The following is an 18,852-nucleotide window of genomic DNA, read 5'->3' as shown; positions in this document are numbered from 1 at the left end:
TTTCTTAGGATCAGTTAGTAACATATTGAGAAGCGTGGTGTTAAAATAGCAATATTTCGCATTTTTTAGTGTGGTGGTGTACTCTTGGGAGGCTTTTTTGTAATCGTCCCATCGAACGATGCAGGAGGATTTTTTCGCGGCCTTGTAAATAAGATGCTTTTTGTTTAGGAGTCGCTTAATCTGTATATTGAACCATGGTGCATTTTGGTTGGATGTGATAGTGCGAACAGGAATGTGTTTATTTGTTAGTTGTTTCACCTTATCTACAAAAACGTCCCATTTAGTTTGAACACTACAACTATCAAGCGTGTAGAGGAAACTATCAAGAAATGTGCAAAGTTAATTATTAATGGAGACAAAATCGGCTTTACCGTAGTCATGAATTGTTTTAACCATTTTTACACGCTTGGGACAGGATGCGTTGATGTTGAACGATAGCAGAGTATGATCGCTTAAACCTGGCAGACGGGTAATGCTCGAAACAAAATCAGAGTGGGACGAAAGCACAAGGTCTAGTGTCTTAGCTACCGACGCAGTAGTTCTGGTAGGTTGCTTTACTAACTTGTGACAAGGAAAAAACAGCGAACAAATTTAAGAAATCATTTGCGAATGTAGAAAAGGGGCTGATGGTAGGTGGTTCAGTTGCCCAGGAAATGTTTGGAATAATAAAATCGCCTATTAGAAGCAAAGGAACCGACGGGTGGCGAGACTTAACAATGTTGATAGCGTCGTGCAGTTCATTGATAAAGGACGGGGATGATGCAGGAGGACGATAGCATACACCGACAACGACTTTTCGATGGGAGAATTGGATAATGGCTTATACTATCTCCAGATGTGAAGGAACATGAACACACTGTGATGGTAGGGTTTTCGTAATAGCCAGCAATACGCCGACCCCTTGGCGGGCTGTTCGATCACATCGGTAAAAAGAAAAAGAATGAGCACAGTCGAGTAATTCGTGGTCAAGAATATCTGGATACAGCCAGGTCTCTGTTAGTGCTATGATATCAGCATTAGTTGTAGTAACGGCAAAATGAAGATTATCGCGTTTTTTAAGAATGCTACGAATGTTGGTGTAAAGAAATGATACGCGATTTAGCTTCTTTCCACTGCCCCTCAGTTTTTCCTAGCGTTCATTGCTCGGCACGGCAGGTTTTTGGGGGTTATGGGGCAGGCGTTGTAGGTGCTCTGTTACGCGATTAGTTGAGGGGTCGAAGAAGTATTGTTTTTTGTCCTTAATCAACCTGTTGTGCCAGAGTTGGAAGGGTGCTTCGTTTTGCTGACTTTTCGCGAAGGCCGCAAGTTGATTTCGAGCATGGCGTGTCGCCGGTGAAAAATATTCGTTCACAGAAATGTCCTTTTCTTTAAGTTTTTTGCGTGCGCAGAGTATGTTGTCTTTTGTTTTAAAGTTGGCAAATTTTACGATAATGGGGTGATGTCTACCTGGGCGAAATGCTCCTAAACGGTGAGCCCGCTCAATGTCGTTTGCGGATAGCGGATCAATTACGCCTGTCAAAACTTCTCTGATGCGGGTATCAGATTCGTCCCAAGTTTCTTTGCAGTCGGGTACGCCATGAAACAGAAGGCTATTGCGGCGCGACCGGTCATCTTGTTCGTCAAGGCGTGATTGCAAGGATTCAAGCTCTGCTGTTAGCAAGCCGACTGTAGAATTAATAGTTGCAACGTCAGCGTTGTGATCGTCAAGAGTTTGCATTTTACCTTCAACGGCTTCCAATCTACTCTGAAGATTTCCAATTTTGTCTTCTATGCTCTTTTGACTGTTCGTGATTTTTATATCAGCCACTAACTCCTCTTGACTCTTTGCCGATTCCACAGATCGGGCGTGAACATCTTTTAGGAGATGAAAAATGGCATTCAACTGCTCAGAGGGTTCATCAGGCAAGTTTTCAAGTTGTGGCAGCGCCTGAGAACGCGTAAGGGGAACCGGGTTAGTTTTGACATCGCCGGATTGTAGTAACAAGAACAGCATCGAAAAACAGTCTCAAACAATTTCAGACATCAGTTGTGGGTGCGGGAGCACAAAGAGAAAAGGGTTGTCGCTCTTTTTAGCGTATAAAGGCAATGGTTTACACACCGGCAATGGGCAGAAACAACGTGCGTTAGGCATGCTGTCTGCGCTGCTCTCGCACCCACTGAAAACATGGCCTAGCGTGGAGCAATTGAAACTGTACGTAGGCACAGATAACGTGGTTGACGAGGGCGATGCGCAGAGGGTCGTGCGCGTCAACGGAGGCAGATGGTGAAAGGAACCTTGTTGTAGAAGGGGCTGGTAGGCGTGAAATTTCGGCGGAGGAAGCTTGATCCCGATGCTTTCCGTGGACGAAGACGACGATGGCGCTGACCACAGCACCAGGAACGCAAGTAAAACCTGCGATGGGCAGAAACGACGTGCATTATGCATGCTGTCTGCGCTGCTCTCGCACCCACTCGAGATTACTGGATGGCTGGCGACGATTACCGATTGATACCTTCGTTAAGGTCACAACCACGTGCGATATGGTGGAGGTGACAGATGACCTTCATCTGATGGAGCGAAGTGCATGACCTTGAACTGTAAGAAGGTATTTGGTCATATAAAGACAGTCTCGTCGACTTCAATATAGACAAATCTGAAGAAGTTAAAACATGCACATCACTGCACCCCAAGTTTCCTCAGTGCTTTACTCGGCCGACTGCGCATACAGGAAGCAGATGGATCTATTTTAAGTTTTACCCTTCTCTTACCTGTTTCCTTCTTATTTGTTTCAGTCCTATTCGCCCATCCACCACGTGGTATTGTGGAGATGTCCTCCAGAGAGAAAAGACAGTTACAACGCTGCGCCTATTGATTCTTCTGAGAACCTGTACGCGAAGAGGACATCGAGGCACGAGCGCCTGCAGAGAAAAGACCATCATCTTTTGACGTTCTTTGAAGTGAAATATGCAAATACGGGGCCAACTTTTTACTAAGAAGTAGTATCAAAGCGCCTATTTTTAGAAATCCCTGTCTTCTCAGATAGAGCGAGCGTGGCGAAAAGGATTTTTCTTATCCCGGCTTTAGATCGCACTTCGCGCCACGTGAGCAGTTTCCAGATATGAGTGATATGAGGCTCACAGCCTAGCCTTAAAATCACAAGAAGCCGTGGAAATGTAGCTTTACTCCAGGAAACGCTGCCTTGTTGTGAAATAACTGTCAGCTCCATGCGGTACGTCAGAAGCTAAGCACTCTCATTGAAAAGGCGAAAAAAGCACTATTATATCTGACACTTTCGCTGTCTCATTGAATGTGAACGTTTCCTAAAACACAATTAGCGGTGCCAGTAGCACACTAGGTAGAATTTGCGCTTCATTTGAGCACGCTCTCTGCATGTAATGTATTTGTAATGAAGCCAATTGGCCCGAACCTTTTACAATGAGCGCCGTTTAGGTAACTCTTACGCACTTGTGTAGCCAGGCTTCTGTAGCTAAATGGCGCTGGAAGATTGGGCCGGTTCCCAATTACGTGTCTAATTACGGGCGCATGCGGACACACAGAAGGTGAATTATTTAGCAGTCGGTGTACTGTGGGCTGTGTGGACGTCGGGGGGTTTCCTGCAGCTGGAAATGAACGGGCGCGGAGGAAATGACTACGCCACGAGGTGTTTTACAGGGAAGGATATCCGGTGCTTCTATTAGACAAACCGGAAGAGTGCAGTTTTCACAACTTCTAAGCAGTTTTTTGTGCTTTACAGTTATATATAGCTCGATCTTCTCACCACTGTTCGTACAAGGCCGAGTTATGACGGCGTTGTGCCGTGGACTTACCAAATCATTAGGGCGAATAGTAAATCTTGTTTAGAGAATAACATCATGTGTTGTCAATTTTTCGAGAGTGGTAAATACATTACATGGTACATTCTTTGATAAGGGTAACGTTGCTCTTTGTCGTACTTGGTGGGATCTTCAATGGCTGCTACTAAAACTTTTCAACCATTTCTAGTCTGGCTGAATGTGCCCTTCTGAATGCTTAGCGTTAGCAGGAAGGCTGTTCCAGGTCAATAACGAAATCAAAAAACATGGAGCTTTCCATAATCAGTAAGGCCTACTGGCAGCAACAAATTGTTGTTAGCTGCGAATCTTGCTTAGATGGTGTTAACAAAAATAGATGGTAGAAATATGTTCACAAGAGAAGGGTTCTTCAGTAGTTTAAAAACACTATATTAATTCGTATTTAAGAAGGCTATGTTGTAAAAGCACTATGTCATTATAAAGTATGAAGAAAACATAGTAGCTGAATGAGTTGAACGCTAGTATGTGGGTGGCCTCATTTTGTAAATGTTGTAGTGGTGTTTTGTGTGCTGGATGAGTGGTTTCTCACCTAATATGTTTGATCAAATTTTCGCGCTCATTGCTGACGTGATACATCTGAGCAAAGAAAAATTGCTTATCACAGAACAAAGCAAATCCTAAAGCCAGATGCACTGATACCGTTGTTAAGTTATTCTGCATTGTTCAGACTTCATGATTGATAATCGGCTCTTCGAAGGAAATGTGTGTCTTTGATTACGTCGATTCTTCGCGAGGTTTCTCACTGACAGTCGGTTAAAAAGTTGAATACTAAAGCTGCTTGAATTAATAAACTAGAAAAGTAATTGTCACTGAATACAGATGTCTTTGAATTTGTCAGTCACTGTACATTCCTCAATGACCCAATAAAATATTTCTCGGGGCACTGCCAAATTTTAAGGATGCACTCATGAATTCGCAAAGTAATCATAACCCACGGCTGCGTTCAATAAACTAAGTAGTGCGCCTGGGTAATAAAAATTTACTACGAACACCACCGGGTCCTGAATTGCCGTCTGGCGTGTCTCAGCTACGTAGGTGCTGTGTGGAGAAGTGGGAAGTGTGCTCTAAATTAGAAACTCCGGCACCAGCTTTAATAACAGTCATTGCCCTCTTCTTGGACAATTTCTGCAAGAGCGCTTCAGATTAAGAATAAATTATAGAGTGACGCTTCAGGCTACCAATGTGGTCATGTTTGAGATCTCGAGTAATGCTTAATCATAAAAAAATGTCGCACGTCCTCCTATTAATTGAAACTTTGGTCAGTACGGATTACGTGTCTTCATTTTATCGCCAAAAATGTCATATCTTTTGAAAGTTTACGGACTAAGTTCCACGCTTTATCATATATTGTCGCGATTTAATATTTGGTGGCACAATAGAGGGGAACGAAGCGAGCAGTACGCGCAGTTGCTGGATTTTTGAGAAAGACGACGTTGGGTCATCTGCTCTTTTGTTATTTTGTCTGAATACCACCTTGCCTATTCACGTCACAACAAGTCTTGTGCCTTGTTCTTTCTACGTTGGGACAATATGCATAATATTTTGTTCGACGAACAAGTACATGGGTTTCTTTTTTCTTTTGTCACCGTTAGTATAGCTCTATTGATTCATCATAAGAAATAGTATAACTTTGCAATGGCGTCTCTCTTCTTCGAGTGCATTATTTTTTGCTTTGCTGGTGGAAGACAACATTGGCAAAAGTGAGTAGTAGATGCATCGATATCTTAGTATGTTTTGCACTCGGCCGATTACCGTGTACAGTTAAAACACTAATCGGCTGTTGTAGAGATGTTCGTGAAACAGCTTTAGTATACAACATATCAGAATACTAAACAGCAAGTAGATAATTTTCCACTGATGTAGAAAAAGTTCTAGATGTGAAAATCTCGCGGGGTATCAGATTGTAGTGTTTAACTGTTCTGAAAAATAAGTGTGTTTAGTTCATGCAAGTATCGGTGCCAGTTATATCAATCAGCTACAACGGCATACCCTAGCCGCGGCTAGTCAGACAAAACGTAGCACACTGAGTATTTTTTCCGACATAAGTTTTCACGAAAACGTTAAAGAATTCACATTTCATCTTTTTTCTAAAAAACTAACTTTGGGTAACTGTATAAATGTACTATGTGAATCGAGTCTTCGATGATCCGCAAATAAACCTGATTTCCTCACGTTGTATATTTTGAAGAAACAATCTCTGGTAAAATGGCCCCTCATAAATGCAAGATATACCATTCAAGCTTGAATGCACGTGTTGTAAGTCAGAAGCGTAATCCTAGAGAGAGTACCCTATTACTTTACCTAAAAAAATATAGTTGCAAAGCGCTTTTGTGCAAATATATATGTGTGGGGTCCAAGTGAGGTCGCTTCTGAGAGTACTTTTTAAACAGTTGATTTGTTTGATTGATATTGGAAGTTTAACATCCCAAAACCACCATATGATTATGAGAGACGCCGTAGTGGAGGGCTCCGGAAAATCCGACCACCTGGGGTTCCTTGACGTGCACCAAAATCTGAGCACACGGGCCTACAACATTTCCGCCTCCATCGGAAATGCAGCCGCTGCAGCCGGGATGATGCCTAAACGTTTTACATTTCTTTATTTGTAACACTACACCACCATGCAGGATGCAGAAAAATTGTTCTGGGATATTTATTCCTCGTAATTCGTATACATAGCACAACCGTTTCCTCAGTGTTGGGCACCATATTCTACTTATTCCACCAATCATCCATGATCATTAGAGCTGTCTGTAATCGGCTGTATACGAAATGTTTTGCAATATTATGCAATCGTCTCGATGATTCTATGCATACATCCATTTCATTGAATACATTTTTGTACAGCACATTATCATATGTCAGTGATGTGCTGGAAGGCACGTTTTCTCAAAAAGCACCCGTTCAGTTACAAGCTACCAAAATGTAACGGGTATCGTGAAATGATTTCCTGCAAAAAAAGTTTTCTATATGCTACGCAGCGTAGACAGTCCAAGGATTTGCCGTCGCCCAAACTGCTCCGCAACCTATTCTCTCCCGACACAGCGAAAACATTAATCGACGTCACACTGAATTGTACTGCTTGCATTATCATTTTTTTTTCTGCGGCAGATTTTCTTTTCACTTTTCCGATGATTCCTCAGGTCACTGGAAAACCAGACGACACTGTTCTCGTGCTCACAGATTGTCTGTGGTTTCACGTTCAGGGGCTAGTTTTTAGGTGACCAACGAGACTTGTTCTCCAATAATAGTCTCTGGTGGGCCGTATGGCTGCCAGGACAATCTTTATCAGTGGACTTACCCTGATGAAAGAACCCACATGCTGAATAACTAGAATGTGTATCTCAGAGACGCAGCGAATACAAGAAAACCTTAGGTTCTGCTCATCCACGAATATGTTCGTGTTGTTTTTTCTTCCCATCGCACAACGTTGTTTTTTTAAAGAAAATCAATGAACACAGGTGCTGATAAGAACTGCCATAAATACAGCACTGCATTGTCAACCCCCTTCGGAATTATTTTCGATGAGCTCATGAAATAGGTTTTTACATATATTACGATTAATAGGCTGAAATTATACTAAGTCCTCAAGGTATTCAGCCAGTACGTATTGACGCTACAGCAGAAAGGCCAACTTTTAAGAACCAACTCTGAGCAAGATTAGGCGACTACTTTCGCGTAGTTTCCGTTAATTCGTCGGAACAGCAAGACAAATACCTTCCACCCAAAGAGTACACGTGGAATCATTATAAGGTTCCATGAGTCACTGATAGTGAGTTGATGCGATCATAAAAAAACGACCTGGATGGTAAACAGATACTTAGCCGTGGCCACGTCTGTCTATAGCGCACTAGCAGCCGGCCTTGCTTTGTGGCGCGACAACTTGCAACCGTTTCGGGTGGTGACGTCCCCTGCACAGGAGCATGCGCGGCCTTACAGACATGAAGACACGCTCTGCACGGGTGACAATGTTTGAAGGTGTGCTTGCTTAGCCATCGATCTGTGCTCCCTCAGGGTGCTTTCGTCCCGTCTATTTCATAAGGCCAAGCACATCTCATGTCAAGCATGAGCATGAATTGTGACTGGTGTAACTTTTCCATTAAGCAAAACAATACAAAATGACACTAAAGATGCGCACAAATGTTGTCCGCCTAGACATATGTTGAAAGCTGAATATGTCGTATATAACCGGTTCTTTACAGGTGCCTAATAAGGTCCCCAGGGAGATGAGTATTAAACACACTAAAAACGGTTAACTACATTTGACGTTAGCGTGATGTGACCCCTGTGTCTTAGGAGTATATTACCTGACAAAATTAGACATCCAGGAGTGCAACCACAATCGACGTTTAACCCACACTGTGCTTCCTCAGGGTGTTTTTCCAAAGAAAGTTCGAGACCTTGCCTGGCTCTGTGGTGGAATACTTGTTTTTCGGGAAACATGCTTAGCTTTCGTCCCCGCTGGGACCTCGGTATTTAACATTTGAATCGTTGGGTGAACCCTGTTGAGGGAAAATTTTCTTGACGCTCTCGCACCTAAATTATCAATATCTGCCCTCGCTGTTCATGAGTGGATGTAAACTTCCCATCATCTGTGGCGTATATCAGCCCACCACATCCGGGGTATACGGGTAGGTGACGTTCGTAGGTTGGTGAAAAGGCTTGTGGACTTACTCAATGCAATTTTCAAGTTATTCGTGCCATAACCCTGCAATTTTACCTGGAATTGAGGGCACGGACGGAGGGAGGGACGGATGGACGGATAAATAGATAGACAGATAGATAGATAGATAGATAGATAGACAGACAAATAGATAGATAGATAGATAGATAGATAGATAGATAGATAGATAGATAGATAGATAGATAGATAGATAGATAGATAGATAGATAGATAGATAGGTGTAAACGCAAAATGTGCTTGCAGTAGGCAAGGAAGTGCTTCCCGTTTAACAACACAACTGCGAAATAGACTGCGAATTGAAGTGCCAGTTCACTGAGTTTTGTGTTTTGTATGTGTTTTTGTGGCGCACGTCAATGTTTTCGCACAGTTCCTTGGCTGTTCATCGATGCACGTGTATTTTATTGCTTGTATCGGCCTCAAAAGGTAGATGATAGTCCGAGATAGATAAGGGCTATTCAAATTCTCTTATCACTAAGCGCAAAGACACGGCATGTAGCGTTCCTCTCCCCTCGAATTCCGTATTTCTACGCTTCACAACACGTATTTCATCGATGTGACACTTCTGTTGCCCGCCCCGCTGCGGTGGTCTAGTGGCTAAGGTACTCGGCTTCCGACCCGCAGGTCGCGGTATCAAATCCCGGCTGCGGCGGCCGCATTTCCGATAGAGGCGGAAACGTTGCATGACCATGTGCTCAGATTTGGGTGCACTGTAAAGATCCTTAGGTGGTCGAAATTTTCGGAGCCCTCCACTACGGCGTCTCTCATAATCATATGGTGGTTCTGGGATGTTAAACCACACATATTAATCAATCACTTATGTTGCCCATATTCGGAACACTCTTGTCTGTTTAGAATACGCTGTACATACTTCCAGCTTACTACACCGGGGCCAGAAAATTGCGCCTTTTGGTTTTCAGACCGTAATATTGTGCTAAGCGTAAATTTACTAGAATTGTTGGAGCTCACTTTAATTGATAATTATCGAAGCGAAGTGAATTGAATTTCATTGTAGACAAAAGTCCTAACGCAACCAAAATTTTTTATATTATAATTAAAATAACAAAAACGAAATCACCCAAAAATATTTTTAATATTCTTCTCTGTAGGCCAGAAAAGCCGGCAGAAAACAAAAAAAGAGGAGACAGAAACGTGGTGATATGAATATACTAAGCTTGTGTGAGGGAAAGTTGGGGAAGAGACGGAGAAAGCGTAGCCGTAAAAATTCATATTATTATGTGGAGTTTAACGTCCTAATACACCATATGATTATTAGAGACACCGTAGTGGAGCACTCCGAGAATTTCGATCACCTGGTATTCCTTAACCTGCACCCAAATCTGAGCACATGAGTCTACAGCATTTTAGCCTCCGTCGAAAATGCAGCCGCCGCAGCCGGGATCAATCCCGTGACCTGCGGTTCAACAGCCGAGTGCCTTAACCACTACACCACTGCAGCCGGGCATAGAAGAAAATTAGTAAAAATACACTGAAGCGTATGCTTTGGTTACACTTCACAATAATCTTGGGATCAACCAACAAAAAATTGTGTTTACGTTGATGATATATCGATTGTTTTTATTTGAAGATTGGCTCAAGGTTTGTCGGAAATCCAGCACATTTGATATGCACCAAGGCTAATATTAGTTAACTATATTTAACCTAAACGGTCCAACTGAATTTCGCAGCTCCAATAGTTTAAACAAAACATCTGCAAATATCCTATGCTCACTCAGTTTTTGTGACAAGAGCTTTAGGGCACACTGGAGGCACACTTTATAATCGTGAAGAAGCGAAACATTTCTGACACCGCATTGCAGTTACTGGGTTGTTTCGTGAGATAACTATGTCCTAGCATAAAAGAAACTGCTCCGATTAGGCGTCCACTAGATTGCCGTTCTTCTGTTCTCGCCGTTGTTGTTGAGCGTCAGTAGCAGTCATGGTTAAAAAAACATGGCGATCTATCAAATGAAATTTTATTGTTACCGAAATATAACTGAAATTGTTAAGTCTTCTAAAAATATGCAAACTGTTGTGTTCATTTATTTATTTCTTTGCATGGTTCCCATAATCACATTTAGACTCTCACTGCAATTTACGAAAATATTTTTGGTTGTGTTTCTACTTCCATAAAGAATGTTTGTTTTCTGTATTGTTTTAGTTTCTGTGTGAAGAAAAACAACAAAGAAGAAAGGAGTACATTGTTCATAGCCGTCTTTCACTTCTGTCATGAAAACAAATATATGATTTCATTGCTGCGCTTGACAAAATGTCTACAACTATATCGCATCTTCTATTTTTCACAAAGTACTTTATTTTATTTGTGTATTTTTGAATGGGAGGTGTAGGGCCATTACCAAAACAAACGTTTTCAATCATATTGAGCGCATTCTGCGCAAAACAAAGGTTAACAAAGCTGTGCATGAGGGTCTTCACGCTGCAATCAACTATAAAAAAAATTGGCAGATCCCGCGTACAGTGCGAATCCATGATATGCGAAGAATGAATGAGGAAGATTGATAGGTCACTCTAAAATTTGCCCAACGTTACGAGGCGGACGTAAAATATAACGTACACGACTTCCTTCTCATGATTATCATATTTGGGTGTGTCATTTACCTTCGTCGTATGTTCACGTCATGTGATACCAAATTTGGTATATGGAGAGCTAGCAAGATGACCGCAAGCGCGCTATGAGCGTAGCAAGCAGCCATGTTTTACATGACACGCATGTCCAGCTTATCGTGTTTGGACGTGTCAATTACCTTTGTAATTCGTTTAGGTCACATGATACCCAATTAGGTACATGTGAGGCTATAACGAAACGGCCTAGAACACATCATGAGCGTGGTATGTTGTCGTGTTTTTACATCAAACGCATATCATGATTATCATGTTTGCATCACCCATATACCTACGTCATTTATTCAGGTCATGTCGCACCAACTTTCGAGTATGTGAAGCTAGCGAAATGGCCACGAGCGCATTATGAGCGTGGCTCGTAGTCATGTTGTTACATGGTAAAATTATCATGTTTAGACCAGTCACATACCTTCGTTATTCATTCATGTCACGTAATGCAAAATTTAGTATATGTGAAGCTAGCGAAACGGCAATGAGTGCATCATGTAGTCATGTTCTAACATGACACGCATCTCACGACTATCATGTTTGCACCTGTCATATTCACGTTCATGTTTACACCCGTGCATTCACGTTCCGCAATACCAAATCTGGTAGATGCCAAGCTAGCAAAACGACCGCGAGCGCATCATTAGCATGGCGTTAAGTCATGTTATTACATGACACGCATCTCCCGATGATCATGTTTGCGCCATTCAGATACCTTAGTGATCCATTCACGTGCCGTGATACCAGATTTGGCCGACCTCATCCGCAGTGCCCACCAATATTGCTCAAAGTTGAGCCTTAATACTTGTGCGATTGTCATTTTAAAGCAATTATTGAGCATATCTGAGGCACTATTACAACACGTCAAAATTATGTATGTGTATCTTTTACTAGAAAAAGAATACATAAGTAATTGTAAGCATCGTAGTGTTTATAACGCTGCGCTGGCTCTGCAAAGAGTGCACGAAACGGCAAGTGTTTCTAAAGCTTTGCTAAGACGACACGATGGTGGGACCTACCCGTCGCTTTGAGTTTTATAGCTTATCACCTCAGAGACGCGCGCCTTGTTTTTTTAGGATAACTGCAAAATAGCGCTCATGTCTCACGTGTGACGCGACTTGATGCGCTTGTTCGCCTCCACTGCCCGCTCGAGGCACTCTAACGCACCGCCTCCAGAATGCCTTGCACCGATTCGCTCGCGCAGAACACCAAATAAACGTTTTGTTCACTAACTCCAGACGCAAAACTATCGTCTTTCGATGACATATCCAGTGTAACACGCAGATACGGGGCCAATTTTTTTTATGATAATGACCGGGCTTCTACGTGCTCTGGGCTGCACGAATACCGTTTAAAAAGCACACCTTTTCTTTAGCTTCAGTACATTAAACTTATCTTTCGAGTATTCCATAGTTCTACTATCTGCTGAATTAAATCCACACAGCAAAGCCTTGCAAAATCACTCAACCACACCAGTAGATTTTTCTATGAGCTTGTATCACTACCCTTAGTTCTGCTCCCTTCCCTTCATTCACTTTTTAGTTCACTTGGCGTATTCACTCTTTTTTTTTTTGCTTACTCAGCGTATTTTGGTCTTTCTGTCCAACCGTGGGAGCGGCACGCAGTCTTGCCCCTATAAAATGATGTGAAGTGCCTTCTGCACAAAAATAAACGTTACTATCTATCTATCTATCTATCTATCTATCTATCTATCTATCTATCTATCTATCTATCTATCTCGGCGTATTCACCATATATATATATATATATATATATATATATATACATATATATATATATATATATATATATATATATATATATATATATATATATATATATATATATATATTGCGAAAGCAGCGAACAAAATCATAAAATAAAAGCAAGACTTTTTTTGCTTGTGATAATTTGATTACGTTTCCTCCGCCATACAATGAAGGGCTTTGTGTAGTGCAAGAAAACCTCTCGCCTGTGACTTTTGTTAGTTTGTAAAAATACAGGCCGAATGGTGAGGTAACCATTCAACAGTAGTGTTCATCCATGTTCTTGTCTATTATATACCGAGGTCCCTCAGAACCGTGAACGCCGCGTCTTATCAGATTGGAAGCAGCTTTTGTCCTGGGCAGTCTCCATGCCTCGGTGACCATCCACTCCCCCTACTACGCAGGCGCCTACTCCCCTCTGTCCTCGCGCTGCAAGGGGGTGGGGCAGAGGTGCCTTCGCAATGCTTCTTCGCTACCGTTTATCTCGTCGCCGCAGCTGTGTGCTCTTATATATAGCTGCGTGCGCTCGCCCAGTTTCACTCTCCTAGCAGCGTAAAGTTCTTTGTGGCACCCACATGGTAATACACACAAATGAGATGGGGGGGGGGGTAGAATATGCGGTACACGACAAATACACAACTCCACACGTAAATGGAACATGCACAGAAACACAAATAAAGACACAAGTTAACACCGACGTCGCATCGTTTGCGCGCGTGGTTCACTTTAGTAAAAGATAGTGAAATTTAGTTCTTTTTCGGTCCCAGAGGTCCGCCTACTAAGATTATCGCAGGTCATGATACTTTCACCTTGACCTTTAGGCTGCAAAGTTCTCCTGGTCCCGTAAACGTGTAGCCATTCCTCATTTGCGTTGACGTTGTGCCCGAGAATTAGCATGACATTCTGGCCTTTAATAACTATATACTTGATAATGGCAACTGATTGATACAAGCAATGAATGGGTGGCTAGTGCTGTTAAGTTACATGAGGTTGCGGATGACCGGCACATAATCGCAATACTACTTGCGGCATTTGAAAGATTGCACTGCACGTAATAGGGATATATGAAAATAATAATTTAAATCCATTTAATACGTTTCATATCTAAGTTTATCCGCGTAGATGTTTTTGAAAGTCACAAAACAGCTAAATAGTTGTTAAACAACCACCTTCATTTTCACATTCAACACAGTTTATTATTACGATTCTGTTCGACCATTTGAGGCCAGCTTAGTTGATACTCGTATGCCAGTATAAACGTCGCGCCCCAATTATATATTATGCATTGAAAAATTGGGACCTGGTAGTTTATAGATGATCTCGTACAACGTGCGAACCACACACAATATGCGTGAACAGCAGTCAAATTGTTATATAGTACATGAACTCATCAAAAAATAACAACGAGACATTACAATAAAATGTAATTTACATGCCGTGGGCTCTATAGTAAACGCCTATCTTATTTTAATCGCATGAAATATTGGCTCTTTGCTCATGTATTTAAACTAGTAGACACTATGTTGTGCAATATGCGAAGAACCTGTGGCTATTCTGAAATGGTTTTTATACCTTATGATGGAGCGATGCTCTATGCAACGCCTATCTTCATCGTGTGAAATATTGCCTTTTTGCTCATGTATTTAAGATAGTAGTTACTATGCTGTGCAATATGCGAAGAACCTGTGGCTATTCTGGAATGCTTTTTATACATTATGATCGAGCGATACTATATGCTACGCCTGTCTTATCTTCATCGCGTGATATATTGCCTTTTTGTTCATGTATGTAATGTAGTAGATACTATAGAGTGCAACACGCAAAGAAGCTGTGGCTATTCTGAAATGCTTTTGTGCGTTCTGATTGAGCGGTGCGATTGCATGTGCATTTTACATATGTTGTATCTTTTCATGCTAAGTAAATCTCACAATTCCGCCAGTATCAGGCACGTTAAACGGAGGTTCACTTCAAGTATTTGAACATATCAAACATTTATGCTACTGAGATATATGCCAACGCTGTAACATTTTATACTTCTATATACTGTTTCTCGAATTCATTTATGTGAACCAATAGGGCATCACAGCCGCGTTCAGAAAAACTTGTTGAGCTTTTGAAACGGAAATGTTCAATTTTACAATACGATAGCCTGGAAGATTTTGTTTTGCCGATATTTCAGTGTGGGCGTCAGCGTCAGCATCAATCGTTGTCAAAAAAACCCCATCGAAGTTGTGACCGAAAAAGGAAGAAATATACTAATAAATAAATATAAAAGTATTGCAATCAATTGAGATTGGAACTTAGGCGGCCTTAGTGGCAAGCAGACATTTTACCTCAAATATATGCCATTGTTTGTAGCTACTTCAAAAAAAAAAAACACTCTATAACAAAAGATTAGTACAATGAGTCTTTTTAGCACCTGTATGCTGTGCTGCGATAAAATAAGTAGAATCGTGTCAGGTGTTAAAACAAACTTCGCAACCAGTGTTAGTTTTGCAGGTCCCTCCATTACAAGACGCCTAGGTATATTCAGTCATCATCATCAGCAAGGGCATCAGCCGCAACAAAACTGAGTAGCTGTGTTAGTTCACTTGTTGCTTTAGGGACGCTGACTGGGTCCTTAGGCGCAAATCGATGACATGCGGCCTAGTGCAGGATGACCTAACAGCAGCACTTGCAGCAGGAATTCTTGCATACCTTCAAATGGCTACAGTTAAGCCACTTTTTTTCTTTCGGCCCGGCTGAGGTATCTACAGAAAGACGAAGCTACAGGCTGTCAATCAAGAAGGCGTACGCGACTCGACTACGCTGTCTTCTTTTATACTTGCAGAAGCTCACGCATTCTACCATTTTCTTAAGGTCTTGACCAGCGGTCACATGCTCACTTCCTCGGTCAGGTGTTTGTGAACACAGTTTTCATTCTACTTGAATAAAGTGCATTCCCTGCAGCGTCAATTCTTGCTTTTTCTTGCTTGCTTAACATTTATTGTCGCGCGATGGCCATCTCTCCACAACTTTGCCGCAGCAACAGCTGCATTTTCTCGGCCTTAATCTTGATCTGTTCAAGCGCCTTCCCCTCTTTGGTCGGCTTTTTAACAGAATGGCGTGAACAGGCGCGATAGCATTTTGAAGCCCGTCAAGAAAACGTCATGAACAAGAACACTCGAGAAATGCTATGCCATGTCTGAGCGAAAAAAAAGAGAGACAAAGGAGCGGTTGCTTCGCGTCCAACATCATCACTCAAGCGCGAAACCATGGTGGAATCCACCCTCCCCTATAACAGCTACCCTCCCGCCTTTTTTAGTTTCGTGAGGACCAGCTTTCTCGATAGTATTTTTCAGCGTTCCCCACCAAGCGGATTCCTTTTATGTTTTCGCATTCCATGACACACGGCAGCTGTTGCTGAGTTAATGCACAATATTGGGCGGAGAGAAAGTACAATGCTGGCAAAACCAGTCTGGGCGGCGCCGCCAAGCCACTGCATACAATGCTCGTGGCTGCACGCGAGCGGTCTTCCATAAAGCAGCTCTTCCCCCGAGGCCGATACTCTTGCTAACAAGCTATGGGGAACACGCAAGTGAAGCAGTGTACGGGATGCCGACAGTTCGGCACACTTTCACCACTGCTTTGGGCGCTTGCAGAATGCATCATACAGCAGACGACACCGCGCGACATAATTGTACAGAGGGCGACAGTGAGGACCCACTACAACTGTGGATATCTCTCGGAGTAATAAGGCTCTCGGCCCTTGCTTCCATTCCCAATACTTGAAAGCGTGTTTGAATAGATGGCTGGTTACGGTGCAATGCCGGACATTCATAAAAAATAAAGAGGCTTAGTAGTAAATGTGGCTTATTAGGAGGTATATGTATGCAATGCGTTTTCCCCTTATCTCAGTAGTATTACTATGAAAAGGAAGTGATAGCGGCGTTCTGTGCTTATATATATATATATATATATATATATATATATATATATATATATATATATATATATATATATATGTGTGTGTGTGTGTGTGTGTGTGCAGGCATGGTGGTAGAGTGGCCGTAGCGTTGCAAGTAGTCAAGTAGATCTTTTGTGAGATGTCACTACATAGTTTATTTCTTTCGACGTTTCAACCAGAGTCTGGCCTGTCAGGAATAAGGTTACCCTCATTCCTGATCTGGCGGCAAATATTTTTAACATCTTCCTCTGTCAGAGATTTCATAACAACCAACCAAAACTGTTTATTCTAGGCATTTTTATCTTCATAGAAATGTACACCTCGCACGAAAAGATCCATAATGCTGGTTGAATAAAAAATTATTACTGCTGAAAATAATTAAGCTATCGATGTGCTAAAACAATATGAAATGCTACATTACCCTAATTTCTCAATTATATATAGGGAAGAGGAAACAGTTGTCATTATATTACCTTTTTTTTCAAATCTCTTAACATATTTCATGTTATGCGCCATTTTTAGTTGGGCTAACAGTGATGGTGTAGCACCGTTTTTGCTTTACAGGAACATTTTCAGTCAAGCTTCGTCGCACTCCACGGATAAGTTGCAATTTTATCCGATGCGAGCTACCGCCTATGCCTTTGCCCCCATGTTGAATCTGCAGCGCGTTGTTTAAATTACGTGGTTCTAGTTAGAGCAGTAAAAACCGTGAAGTGGAAACAGTATCCGCTTCCACGACGCGAGAAAGGGGACAATTTGCGCCTGTTTCAACAACAAAACAATAGAAGTAGAAGTGTTCAATAATTCTCGCTCACCTTTATTCAGTGTTCATCTGAAGCATGATCATTCTGGGCGTTAAAAGATTGCTTAGTACTCTCCCGTATAGTACATTATAGAATCCAGTAGGTGTAAATAGTTGAGCTACACCCAGCCGTGATAAGTAAATGTTGTTCGTTGCGATCCAATAATTTTAAAACTTTTGACCTTATTAGATGTATATTGACTGGCACAAATACATCAAAGTGCAAGCGGTTATGTTCCTATATTTTTCACTCACTGGCATACGAGGCTTCGAGATACAAAAAAAAAAAAAACTTCGCAATGTGTTTAGCATACTCAGTATCACTAAAAAGTAGTGTTGCTTTTGCTCACACATAGTTTTCGTCACAATAAACGGACGTTACAACGTTCTACGTATCAGCATAAAGTATCTAATACAATGTATATATATATGCAGCTATGTAAAGAAGACTGTCGCCCCACATCATTTCTTCATGCCTATGCGCAACAACAATGGTGTAATTTGGGCTTCCGAAATGCTGGGCGAATTTCCTATAGCAGATACCGTCTCTATTGGGTGGTAGCAGGAAGAACCTGCTAAAGACAGTGAAGCCGGAAGCAATTTCCTTCTGGCAAGTTGTTGTGCACAAGATGCTGCCGACAATAGAGTTACGCTTTCCAAGTCTGTTTGTCGCGAACCTTCATTCACGCCTACTTTCAAACGCACGCTCGATGTGCACCCGCTCAGGTGGTGTCGTTTCATGTGTGCGAAGTGGAGCACGCATTTTATCCCAATCAGAGAGAGAGCCAGGTCGTACGAAGATAGGTCAGTATATTACAACTGCGGACAGTCATCCGCAGCTGTGGCACCCTTACGAGCAATGCAATTTGTTCTTTCCAGTACTCTTCAAGTTTCCGAAGGGTGTGCTTATCCCATACAATCTGGTAGCGCTACACGCGACGCTAACAATGATGAACGGTGTGCTGGCACGCATTTCATTTTGCAGTGTGCATAAACGTGAAGTCTAGCTATATAGATTTGCTTTAAAATTCCTGGTTATTTATTCTGGTACTTCCTGCGAAATGAGAAAAATATTGTTTTCTGCTTCACTTATGTTGCATACGGTTCCAAATTTACTGAGTATAGAGTTTATTTCGCTTCATGAAGATTTTCTTTCTGTGGAGTGCAGGCCACGCATCCGAACGTGAACCTTGAA

Source organism: Rhipicephalus microplus, chromosome 5 (assembly GCF_043290135.1).
Source record: "Rhipicephalus microplus isolate Deutch F79 chromosome 5, USDA_Rmic, whole genome shotgun sequence".
Lineage (NCBI taxonomy): Eukaryota > Metazoa > Arthropoda > Arachnida > Ixodida > Ixodidae > Rhipicephalus > Rhipicephalus microplus.
The sequence above is the reverse complement of the archived record's forward strand: the minus strand, read 5'-3'. Positions refer to the sequence as shown.